Below are 13,304 nucleotides of genomic sequence, written 5' to 3'. Positions count from 1 at the left end.
CGGTCGAGCTTCAGCAGCAGGCAGACTGGTTTCCGGTTTCACCTGGCTGAGACCGAGCTGAAGCAAGGAATGAGGCTTTTTCCTGTTATAGATACTGTATCCTCCTATGGAGTTCTCTTTGATCTGTGAACAAGGGTTGACATTCTCTACGGGACCATGTGGAAACCAGACCACCACTTCAACACTTAATAACAAGGGAGGAGGTCTCTGTGTGTGTGTGTGTGTGTGTGTGTAACAAGGTTGGAGCCTCCAACACTGAGGCCCTGCCATGATCTACCTTGATGGACAAGAACTGAACTTAAAAAGGGTCTTCTTTGCCCAATGGGGAGGAACGGATGAGGGGGAGGGATGAAGAGGGGGGGAATGAAGAAAAGCATTGTTGGACTGGGAGAGGCTTGCTCTCACGGTCCACTGCTTGGCTATTCATCATGCGTTACTACTCAGGTCTGTCACTGAAGGCTTGATATGAACATGGTACATGGTTTTCCTTTGTTTTGTTTTTTTTCTTCAAATGATTAATGGGGTGAATGTGCTCCTTCCTGCCAGTAGTTCATAATACAGGAATTCAGAGATGGAGAAACACAAATCTAACAGGAAAAGCTGCTCCGTGTTTTTTTTTAATTCGAAGGGGAATTAGGAAAGATGAACCCATTCAACAGATCAGTTTGATCTGAAACAGGTAACAAAATAAATACTAAATGAACCCAAACTGTTAGTGAAAACACACGGTCATGATTTCTCTCTGAAGTACCATATTCTAAACTCAATAAAGATCCTGTTGGGGCCGCCACGGCACCCTCGACTAGGCCGCCACGGAAACCTCGACTAGGCCGCCACGGAAACCTCCGACTAGGCCGCCACGGAAACCTCCGACTAGGCCGCCACGGAAACCTCCGACTAGGCCGCCACGGAAACCTCCGACTAGGCCGCCACGGAAACCTCCGACTAGGCCGCCACGGGCACCCTCCGACTAGGCCGCCACGGGCACCCTCCGACTAGGCCGCCACGGGCACCCTCCGACTAGGCCGCCACGGGCACCCTCCGACTAGGCCGCCACGGGCACCCTCCGACTAGGCCGCCACGGGCACCCTCCGACTAGGCCGCCACGGGCACCCTCCGACTAGGCCGCCACGGGCACCCTCCGACTAGGCCGCCACGGGCACCCTCCGACTAGGCCGCCACGGGCACCCTCCGACTAGGCCGCCACGGAAACCTCCGACTAGGCCGCCACGGAAACCTCCGACTAGGCCGCCACGGAAACCTCCGACTAGGCCGCCACGGAAACCTCCGACTAGGCCGCCACGGAAACCTCCGACTAGGCCGCCACGGAAACCCCCGACAGGGGGTTTCCGTTAGGGCCCTATTCCCTATATAGTGCACTACTTTAGACCAGGGCCCTATTCCCTATATAGTGCACTACTTTAGACCAGGGCCCTATTCCCTATATAGTGCACTACTTTAGACCAGGGCCCTATTCCCTATATAGTGCACTACTTTAGACCAGAGCCCTATTCCCTATATAGTACACTACTTTAGACCAGAGCCCTATTCCCTATATAGTGCACTACTTTAGACCAGGGCCCTATAGAACTCTATTCCCTAAATCAAATCATATTTATTTATATAGCCCTTCGTACATCAGCTGAAATCTCAAAGTGCTGTACAGAAACCCAGCCTAAAACCCCAAACAGCAAGCAATGCAGGTGTAGTGCACTACTTTAGACCAGGGCCCTATTCCCTATATATAGTGCACTACTTTAGACCAGGGCCCTATTCCCTATATATAGTGCACTACTTTAGACCAGGGCCCTATTCCCTATATATAGTGCACTACTTTAGACCAGGGCCCTATTCCCTATATAGTGGACTACTTTAGACCAGAACCCTATATAGTGCACTACTTTAGACCAGAGCCCTATAGAACCCTATTCCCTATATAGTGCACTACGACCAGGGCCCTATTCCCTAAATAGTGCACTACTTTAGACCAGAGCCCTATTCCCTAGATAGTGCACTACTTTAGACCAGGACCCTATTCCTATATAGTGCACTACTTTAGACCAGAGCCCTATAGAACCCTATTCCCTATATAGTGCACTACTTTAGACCAGGACCCGATTCCCTATATAGTGCACTACTTTAGACCAGGGCCCTATTCCCTATATAGTGCACTACTTTAGACCAGGGCCCTATTCCCTATATAGTGCACTACTTTAGACCAGGGCCCTATTCCCTATATAGTGCACTACTTTAGACCAGAGCCCTATTCCCTATATAGTGCACTACTTTAGACCAGGACCCTATTCCCTATATAGTGCACTACTTTAGACCAGGGCCCTATTCCCTATATAGTGCACTACGACAGACCAGGGCCCTATTCCCTATATAGTGCACTACTTTAGACCAGAGCCCTATTCCCTATATAGTGCACTACTTTAGACCAGAGCCCTATTCCCTATATAGTGCACTACTTTAGACCAGAGCCCTATTCCCTATATAGTACACTACTTTAGACCAGAGCCCTATTCCCTATATAGTACACTACTTTAGACCAGAGCCCTATTCCCTATATAGTGCACTACTTTAGACCAGAGCCCTATTCCCTATATAGTGCACTACTTTAGACCAGAGCCCTATTCCCTATATAGTACACTACTTTAGACCAGAGCCCTATTCCCTATATAGTACACTACTTTAGACCAGAGCCCTATTCCCTATATAGTGCACTACTTTAGACCAGAGCCCTATTCCCTATATAGTACACTACTTTAGACCAGAGCCCTATTCCCTATATAGTACACTACTTTAGACCAGAGCCCTATTCCCTATATAGTGCACTACGACCAGGGCCCTATTCCCTATATAGTGCACTACTTTAGACCAGAGCCCTATTCCCTATATAGTACACTACTTTAGACCAGAGCCCTATTCCCTATATAGTGCACTACTTTAGACCAGAGCCCTATTCCCTATATAGTGCACTACTTTAGACCAGAGCCCTATTCCCTATATAGTGCACTACTTTAGACCAGAGCCCTATTCCCTATATAGTGCACTACTTTAGACCAGGACCCTATTCCCTATATAGTGCACTACTTTATAGGGGAAAAACATGCCATTTGAGACCATAGCCCTATTCAAAGCACCCGACGTCACAGGAAGGCCAAAAAGATCATCAAGGACATCAACCACCCGAGCCACTGCCTGTTCACCCCGCTATCATCCAGAAGGCGAGGTCAGTACAGGTGCATCAAAGCTGGGGACCGAGGGACTGAAAAACAGCTTCTATCTCAAGGCCATCAGACTGTTAAAAAGCTGTCACTAACACAGAGAGGCAGGCTGCTGTCTACATTGAGACTCACTAGTCACTTTAAACAATGCCACTTCATATAATGCATCTTACAGTGTATACATATGAGATGAGTAATGTATCTTATAGCATCTTGCCTATGCCACTCGGTCATCGCTCATCCATATATTTATATATTCTTAATCCATCCCTTTAGATGCGTGTGTGTATTAGGTAGTTGTTTGGGAATTGTTAGATTACTTGTTAGATATTACTGCACTGTTGGGAACTAGAAGCACAAGCATTTCACTACACTCACATTAACATCTGCATGTGACCTTGAACATTCGATTTGAGGTCAGTTTCTAGTATTAATATTTGGTTTTTCAACATAATTCCAGTCAACGGTCTTTCCCAGACAACTTGTTCTCCGATTGGTTACATTTAAACTCAGTTCCGCATAATTCTAGTCAACGGTCTTTCCCAGACAACTTGTTCTCCGATTGGTTACATTTAAACTCAGTTCCGCATAATTCTAGTCAACGGTCTTTCCCAGACAACTTGTTCTCCGATTGGTTACATTTAAACTCAGTTCCGCATAATTCCAGTCAACGGCTTTGGGACGTTTTGGTTGACATTTAAGCTTTACACTAGAAGCTGCAAATGACCCCGTAGTTACGGTTTAAAAGATGTGAAATGTCATCTTGGCCCCTTGCGTCTCTCCCAGGGACCTGGAAGGCTGTAACATACATGGCATTCAGGGATCATTTTACAAACCATTTCCATTTATTTTTTTTCATTTTTTTTTAAATGGAGGCAATAGCATCAGGCCTGCCATCTCCCGGGAAAGGTCAGTCAGTCCTCCAGTAGAAACCATTACTGGAAGAAGAAGTGGTGCCATGACAACAACTTTCCTCTCTATTCCAACTGACTGAGTGATGCGGAGGGCGAGAGGAAGGCCCAATTTCAGAAACCAACTCAAAACCCAAGAGACACTTGAACTGTGGAATATAGAGATGTTTCTCAAACTCCACTAACACTTGTACTGATGGAAACTTCCACATCATGTGGGTAGATCAGCCTACACTGACTATAAAGACTACACAGCCTATCGTGGGTAGATCACCCTACACTGACTATAAAGACTACACAGCCTAGCGTGGGTAGATCAGCCTACACTGACTATAAAGACTACACAGCCTAGCGTGGGTAGATCAGCCTACACTGACTATAAAGACTACACTACCTAGCGTAGGTAGAGATCATGTGGGTAGATAACCCTACACCTAGCAGCTACCAGCCAGTCTGGGTCATTCCTAATCAACCACAAGAGCAGAGCCAACGGGTACCGAACAACATCCCACGATGCACCCTGCTCGGCTACACACTATTCATTAGCATGTAAACGTACAAATTAATTGGTGCTTCGCTCTCTAGTGCGCTCTTCTCTCTCCGCAACTGTCACACCAACAACATTAATCATCATCACTTTCATTTAGGTATCCTGGATAGGGAGAGAGAGCGATGCTGCACCATTCAAACAGGATGATCAGTCAGTCAGCAGCTGAGAGGGAGGAAGACCGCATGCTGTTTAAAGCCTCCCTGTGTGTTGTGCAGTTTTCTAACCTGGGAACTGATTAGCTGAACTCTTTCGGTGTTTATCATGCTGCTGGGTTGAAAGTCCAGGGTTTAAAACACTCTGACATCACTGGTAAATGATAGAGAAGAGAAAGAGAGAGAGAGGGGGATGGACATTGAAAGGGAGAGAGAGAGAGAGGGGAGGGGTGGAAATTGAGAGAGAGAGGGATGGATATTGAGAGAGAGCGAGAGATCAATACGGTATTGCCACATCATCCACAAGTCCATCCGGGACACAGCTGCCTGGGAGGCCATCCATTCTGTTCCATCTAAAAACAGGGCCTCATTTCCATGCCAATCAATAGCCAGACCATAGGAAGAGGAGGAGCCACCTAAAATTTGGTCCCTGAAGAGGAAAATTCCGAACTGACACTCATGTTACAACAGTCTCTCTTTTATCAAGATGGAAGAGGATATTAACATCTAACCAGACACAACATTCACCAGCTAGGGGAAACTAAACTTAGCGGGTGCATCCCAATAATATCTCCTCTCTCCTGAAATGTACACTTGTTCATTACTTCAACACCAATGTAAAAGTATTAGACTGGTAGAGGCAGGGGCTAGCTAGAGGGAGTTTCCACTATATGTGGAATGTGTACCAGTCATTTCCTTTCAAAAAAATCAGAGAAGGGAACCAGTTCACTCTTAGGGAGGACGGAGCCATGGCCTAAAGCTTTAGCCTAGTCTGAGATTCAGCTGCTTTCAATGCTACAGTATCAGCACGATAATGAAGAGTGTATATGGTATAAATCACATGTATACCTTCTAGATATGTTGTTTCCTCTTCCTCTATAACAGAGTCCAGAGCCAACTTGCCCTCCTTTCGTCACAACCACGCAGGCAGGCAGGCTGGCAGGCAGGCAGGCTGGCAGACCGACAGGCTGGCAGACCGACAGGCAGGCAGGCAGACCGGCAGACCGAAAGCCAGCCAGGCAGACCGAAAGCCAGCCAGGCAGACCGAAAGCCAGCCAGGCAGACCGAAAGCCAGCCAGGCAGACCGGCAGACCGAAAGCCAGCCAGACCGGCAGACCGAAAGCCAGCCAGGCAGGCCGGCAGACCCAGCTGGTCCTGACACAATAGCAGAAAAAAAAGCAGGGAGGGCTGCTTGACTTGAGATGGATAATTTCACAAGGACATCCCTCCCTGGCCAGTGGCATGTTGTCACCTTAACTGGGCATTACAGAGGGAACTGGTTGGACTATAGATGCAAGAAGGCCGACTCTGGTCTAAAGTAGTACACTTAAAAAAGGGGACCATTTGGGACTCAACCAAGCCCGACGGGGCTCAGCCAGGGAGTCAACCAAGCCCGACGGGGCTCAGCCAGGGAGTCAACCAAGCCCGACGGGGCTCAGCCAGGGAGTCAACCAAGCCCGTCGGGGCTCAGCCAGGGAGTCAACCAAGACCGTCAGTTTAAAACTCAATGAGGTGGCAGAGAACATATAGGAGTTGGACACGTTTAGATACACTACATGGCCAAAAGACACCTGCTCGTCTTGGGCATTAATATGGAGTTGGTCCCCCATTGCTGCTATAACAGCCTCCACTCTTCTGGGAAGGCTTTCCACTAGATGTTGGAACATTGCTGCTATAACAGCCTCTACTCTTCTGGGAAGGCTTTCCACTAGATGTTGGAACATTGCTGCTATAACAGCCTCCACTCTTCTGGGAAGGCTTTCCACTAGATGTTGGAACATTGCTGCTATAACAGCCTCCACTCTTCTGGGAAGGCTTTCCACTAGATGTTGGAACATTGCTGCTATAACAGCCTATATTCTTCTGGGAAGGCTTTCCACTAGATGTTGGAACATTGCTGCTATAACAGCCTCCACTCTTCTGGGAAGGCTTTCCACTAGATGTTGGAACATTGCTGCTATAACAGCCTCCACTCTTCTGTGAAGGCTTTCCACTAGATGCTGGAACATTGCTGCTATAACAGCCTCCACTCTCCTGGGAAGGCTTTCCACTAGATGCTGGAACATTGCTGCTATAACAGCCTCCACTCTCCTGGGAAGGCTTTCCACTAGATGCTGGAACATTGCTGCTATAACAGCCTCCACTCTCCTGGGAAGGCTTTCCACTAGATGCTGGAACATTGCTGCTATAACAGCCTCCACTCTTCTGGGAAGGCTTTCCACTAGATGCTGGAACATTGCTGCTATAACAGCCTCCACTCTCCTGGGAAGGCTTTCCACTAGATGTTGGAACATTGCTGCTATAACAGCCTCCACTCTTCTGGGAAGGCTTTCCACTAGATGCTGGAACATTGCTGCTATAACAGCCTCCACTCTTCTGGGAAGGCTTTCCACTAGATGTTGGAACATTGCTGCTATAACAGCCTCCACTCTTCTGGGAAGGCTTTCCACTAGATGTTGGAACATTGCTGCTATAACAGCCTCCACTCTCCTGGGAAGGCTTTCCACTTGATGTTGGAACATTGCTGCTATAACAGCCTCCACTCTCCTGGGAAGGCTTTCCACTAGATGTTGGAACATTGCTGCTATAACAGCCTCCACTCTCCTGGGAAGGCTTTCCACTAGATGTTGGAACATTGCTGCTATAACAGCCTCCACTCTTCTGGGAAGGCTTTCCACTAGATGTGGGAACATGGCTGCTATAACAGCCTCCACTCTTCTGGGAAGGCTTTCCACTAGATGTTGGAACATTGTTGTGGGGACTTGCTTCCATTCAGCCATAAGAGTATTAGTGAAGTCAGGCACTGATGTTGGGCGAATAGGCCTGACTCGCAGTCGTGTGTTCCAATTCATCCCAAAGGTGTTCGATGGGGTTGAGGTCAGGGCTCTGTGCAGGCCAGTCAAGTTCTTACACACCGATCTCAACAAACCATTTTGTATGGACCTCGCTTTGTGCACGGAGGCATTGTCATGCTGAAACAGGAAAGGGCCTTCCCTAAACTGTTGCCCCAAAGTTGAAAGCACAGAATCGTCTAGAATGTCCTTGTATGCTGTAGCGTTAAGATTTCCCTTCACTTGAACTAAGGGGCCTAGCCCGAACCATGAAAACAACTCCAAACCATTATTCCTCCTCCACCAAACTTTAGAGTTGGCACTATGCATTTAGGCAGGTAGTGTTCTCCTAGCATCCACCAAACCCAGATTAGTCCGTCGGACTGCCAGATGGTGATGCGTGATAGCCTTTCCACTGCTTTACACCACTCCAGCTGACGCTTGGCTATTGCGCATGGTGATCTTAGGCTTGTGTGAGGCTGCTCGGCCACGGAAACCCATTTCATTAAGCTCCCGACTAACAGTTATTGTGCCGATGTTCCTTCCAGATGCAGTTTGGAACTCTGTAGTGAGTGTTGCAACCGAGGACAGACCATTTGTTACGTTCTACAGGCTTTAGCACTCGGCGGTCCGGTTCTGTGAGCTTGTGTGGCCTACCACTTCGCGGCTGAGCCGTTGTTGCTCCATTTCACAATAACAGCACCAGTTGACCTGGGCAGCTCTAGTAGGGCAGAAATTTTGACAAACTGACTTGTTGGAAAGTTAGCGTCCTATGACGGTGCCACGTTGAATTTTTAAAAGAAATTCACTGAGCTCCTCAGTTAAGGCCATTCAATCTTACATCAGCTGATGTCACAAAGTGCTGTACAGAAGCCCAGCCTAAAACCCCAAACAGCAAGCCATGCAGGTGTAGAAGCACAGTGGCTAGTAAAAACTCCCTAGAAAAAAGGCCAGAACCTAGGAAGAAACCTAGAGGCTCTACTGCCAATGTTTGTCTATGGAGATTGCATGGCTGTGTGCTCGGATTTTATACACCTGTCAGCAACAGGTGTGGCTGAAATAACTGAATCCACTCATGTGAAGGTCTGTCCGCATGCTGCACCTTCCCTGAGCAATAAAAAGGTAGACAACGCAACAACACATCACACTCTGAGCCTGGGGAATAATCACAGCATAGAACTGATCTACGGTCTGTGAATCACAATGCATTAGCCTACATAACAAAACCTACAAATCAGTAAAAACTCAATGGCTTGAATACATGAGAGTACAACAGACATGATATAAAACCTGCCAATGAACAGGAGGATGATGCACGGTCAGCCTGGATGCATCAGCGTGGGCGGACATCATAAGGCACATTAGTGATGTTAGCCAACTAACAGGATGAAGGCAGGTAGCTAAGAGAAGGTATTTACCTAAACGGTGTACAAAATAAACATGATCATATCATCTGTTAGCAGCAAAAGGGGTGATACGGACTTCCCAAACCAGGAAATGAGAAAAACCAAAGACTTCTGCGTTCCAAATGGCACTCAATTTGGTGCGCTACTTCCTGGTCATGGTTTTTCTAGGGGTGCGCTACTTCCTGGTCATGGTTTTTCTAGGGGTGCGCTACATCCTGGTCAATACTAGCGGTGCGCTACTTCCTGGTCAATACTAGCGGTGCGCTACTTCCTGGTCAATACTAGCGGTGCGCTACTTCCTGGTCAATACTAGCGATGTGCTACTTCCTGGTCAATACTAGCGGTGCGCTACTTCCTGGTCAATACTAGCGGTGCGCTACTTCCTGGTCAATACTAGCAGTGCGCTACTTCCTGGTCAATACTAGCAGTGCGCTACTTCCTGGTCAATACTAGCGGTGCGCTACTTCCTGGTCAATACTAGCGGTGCGCTACTTCCTGGTCAATATTAGCGGTGCGCTACTTCCTGGTCAATATTAGCGGTGCGCTACTTCCTGGTCAATACTAGTGGTGCGCTACTTCCTGGTCAATACTAGCAGTGCGCTACTTCCTGGTCAATACTAGCAGTGCGCTACTTCCTGGTCAATACTAGCAGTGCGCTACTTCCTGGTCAATACTAGCGGTGCGCTACTTCCTGGTCAATATTAGCAGTGCGCTACTTCCTGGTAAATATTAGCGGTGCGCTACTTCCTGGTCAATATTAGCGGTGCGCTACTTCCTGGTCAATACTAGCGGTGTGCTACTTCCTGGTCAATATTAGCGGTGCGCTACTTCCTGGTCAATATTAGCGGTGCGCTACTTCCTGGTCAATACTAGCGGTGCGCTACTTCCTGGTCAATATTAGCGGTGCGCTACTTCCTGGTCAATACTAGCAGTGCGCTACTTCCTGGTCAATACTAGCGGTGCGCTACTTCCTGGTCAATATTAGCAGTGCGCTACTTCCTGGTCAATATTAGCGGTGCCCTACTTCCTGGTCAATACTAGCGATGCGCTACTTCTTGGTCAATGCTAGTGCAGGGAAGAATTGTAGTACTCTGGTGGGGGTTTATATTTGTCAATAATTTACATTGGAAATGTATTTATTTTGCATATCCCAACTCTCCCTGAGACACAGCCAGGCCCTGCCATTATCAATCACCCCCTGCAGCTGCGGAAGCAGAGTAGCACAGAGCTCAGACAGACAGCCACAGGAAAACAACTGAGGGTGCATCCTAAAAAAGGTCAGTGCTTGACATGAGCCGACTTGAGCCGGAGCTGGGCCTATAATTCACATTTTTGGGGACCTGCGTACCCGGCTCCTCTATATAACAAAGTGGCCTATCACCGGCCCGGATTCACACACAGCGTCAAAGGTTAAACAAAGCTAGATCTGCACTGAATAGCAGAGTGGGCACTCACGTCCTGATTCCACATTCAATACCACATTTAACCAGACTCCCCCCCCCCCATGTAAGGCTATTTCAACTGCATTTACACAGGGAGACCAATTCTGATATTTGTTGTTTCACTATTTGGTCCTTTGACCAATCAGATAAACTCTGGAAAAATATATTCTGTGAAAAGATCTGATGTGATTGGTCAAAAGCATAATTAGTGGAAAACAATATCAGAATTGGGCTGCTTGACTAAACACAGCCATGGAGAGGTCATCAATTATTGGTCTTGGATATTTGGTTAAAAGTCATACATTTCCATTTGACAAAATGTGAATAAACCCTTAACAGTGAATAATCAGAGGTCTCTTATAGCGTAACGTAATTTGGGAATTTCTGTGAACAAAGTCTAATGGACCGTGGGCGGGCTGTGGCGGGACTGTGGGCACCGAGTCACCAGAATATGAATAAACACACATCACTATAACAGCCAGGGGGTTCGAAACATTATGTCATATTACTAATATATATTCTATACCAGACAAAGACATAGATAGATAGATAGATAGATAGATAGATAGATAGATAGATAGATAGATAGATAGATAGATAGATAGATAGCCATACCATCTATCTATCTATCTATCTATCTATTTCTGTCTTTGGCTATTGCCAATAAAGAGAAAACTGAAGGAGCCTTTGATGCATAAATAACCTGTCATCACAATTTACAATAAGCCAAATAACCTGTCTTTATTATTATTTTTTTAAATGTATTTAAGTGTTAGACCCATTCCCCTTCAGTTGTGGTTCACTGCAAGTAGCTCATTGCAAAACATCTGGGAGGTAGACCTACCTCATGGCTGGTTGCCGAGATTCATCATATTGTCTTGATTAATTAAGCTACATAATAAATCCCAGAAGACAAAGTGTAGGAGGCTTCCTTTCGGGAACACGTTTACACATTGTGACGTTTGCATAATTCCGTCCAATATTTCCTATGCTGTGCTGACCAGTAGGTATTCCACATCAATAGTCTACAGACAGGATGTCATCTGATGTGGAAATATCAATAAGGTAAAAAGACTGACGACGTGAATTTAATGTCAGTTTTCTGTCGACAAAAAAAAAAAAACTCCGCTACAGATACATAGGAGATGCCAATAATCAACAACGACGTGTGTTGTTTTAGTTGTGCGCACATCAACAGTTACTGTTCATTTCAATGTAAAAAAAAAAGCATTACTGATAGGCTGCAGAAGAAAAATGTATCTGGTTAAAACACGAGAACATAACTGCCAATACGGAGACACAACACTCGATTCATTTAGTTGTCTATTTGAAAATGGGCTTTTGACCGATCATGATTATTGTTGTGCCAAGATGCATGATACATGTTCTGCCTTCATACACCGGGTGGCACGTGCCAAAAACATTCTACAACCGTGCCAAAAACATTCTACAACGATGCCAAGCTTTCAGCGCATTTCACAGATTCACCAACTATTAAAACATGTCGGAGCTAAAAACGGACATAGACGGGCGGCTTTTCTTTAAGACCTCCGAATGGGTAATGCTCAAAATGAGTAGTGGTTAAACCTACTAGGTAGAGCGAGACAGTCGCGGTTAGCGCCGCTGAAGCTGGAAGAGAAGTGGGAAAAGAGAAGGGCATTGCTATGCTACACTGTCGGAATCTTTCACTTGATACAATATAACCACCCACCTAATGTAGCGGATCCAGCGCCGGAGACAGTTGATCAAGCTGCTGATCTAATAGTTCAACACCGTTGCTGGTACATTCCTTCCGTTCTATTTGCTCGCTGTTGTTCCACTGATCCGACGCACGATAATACTTGGTACTGCTTTCTCTTCAGTTGTATCGCTGCAAACGCGTATCCCCTGCTTTACGAGACGTTGGTGTAATCATTCGTCCACACAGTTGTAAAACAGTTGCGTTTTTACAACGAAAACGAGAGTTTCTATTGGACTAATTCAGTTAGGTTCTTCCTCGTTTTCGTTCAGTTTGCTTCCGTTTAAGAAACATTTTGCAACAAAATTAGGATAATGAATGGTGCCCTGTAATTGAAAGCCGGTTTGCGATTGGACCGCCTGCAGAAGACAAATCATAATGTCTCATGGCAGAGGGTTGGTTGAAAGCTTTGAAGGGCGGGACTAGAATCTACCAATGTTTTTAAAGAGACAGGAACTCCATTTCAAATATTTGCGCAACAGCTCACAGCAAAATATTGTAGCGTTATAAAAGCTGACAGTATTTTGATCAATACAAATTGATTTACTCTTCCAATGAAGAGTACTTTGTATCTGTCAGTCTCATTATAGGCTACAGATGTCCACACATTTGCTTCCTGGCAAATAAGCACGTTTGCATATTCACACAATAGAATCGGAGATAATTTTGAGTTTTAATCCATTTGGACACTTTAATCAAGTGAATGAAATAGGTAATCCACCACAGTGTATAATAGGATACATCTCAACACAGTTGATTGATTTACCAGGTTTAGGTATCCAGTTCAAATCGAATCAAATCACATTTTATTGGTCACATGGTTAGCAGATGTTAATGCGAGTGTAGCGAAATGCTTGTGCTTCTAGTTCCGACTATGCAGTAATATCTAACAAGTAATCTAACAAATTCACAACAACTACCTAATACACACAAACACACACAAATGTAAAGGGTGAATAAGAATCTGTACATATAAATATATGGATGAGCGATGGCCGTGCGGCATAGGCAAGATGCAGTAGATGGTATAGAATACAGTATATA

At 46.1% G+C, this 13,304-nt stretch overlaps 1 protein-coding gene across 7 annotated transcripts in view; it reads right to left on the bottom strand.

Moving 5' to 3' along the window:
- Positions 1 to 12,441, bottom strand: part of LOC139383135 (protein-tyrosine sulfotransferase 1-like) — a 70,672-nt gene extending 58,231 nt beyond the window's left edge. For 6 of the 7 annotated variants that reach the window (XR_011628700.1, XR_011628701.1, XM_071127488.1 and 3 more), the window contains exon 1: positions 12,234 to 12,417. The gene's annotated coding sequence lies outside the window, so the exon portion shown is untranslated. Of the gene's footprint in view, positions 1 to 12,233 lie in introns of all 7 variants that reach the window. The other variant, XM_071127490.1, reaches the window with a different exon arrangement.
- Positions 12,442 to 13,304: the final 863 nt, after the last annotated feature.

Source organism: Oncorhynchus clarkii, chromosome 24 (assembly GCF_045791955.1).
Source record: "Oncorhynchus clarkii lewisi isolate Uvic-CL-2024 chromosome 24, UVic_Ocla_1.0, whole genome shotgun sequence".
Classification (NCBI taxonomy): Eukaryota; Metazoa; Chordata; class Actinopteri; order Salmoniformes; family Salmonidae; genus Oncorhynchus; species Oncorhynchus clarkii.
The sequence above is the reverse complement of the archived record's forward strand: the minus strand, read 5'-3'. Positions and strand labels throughout refer to the sequence as shown.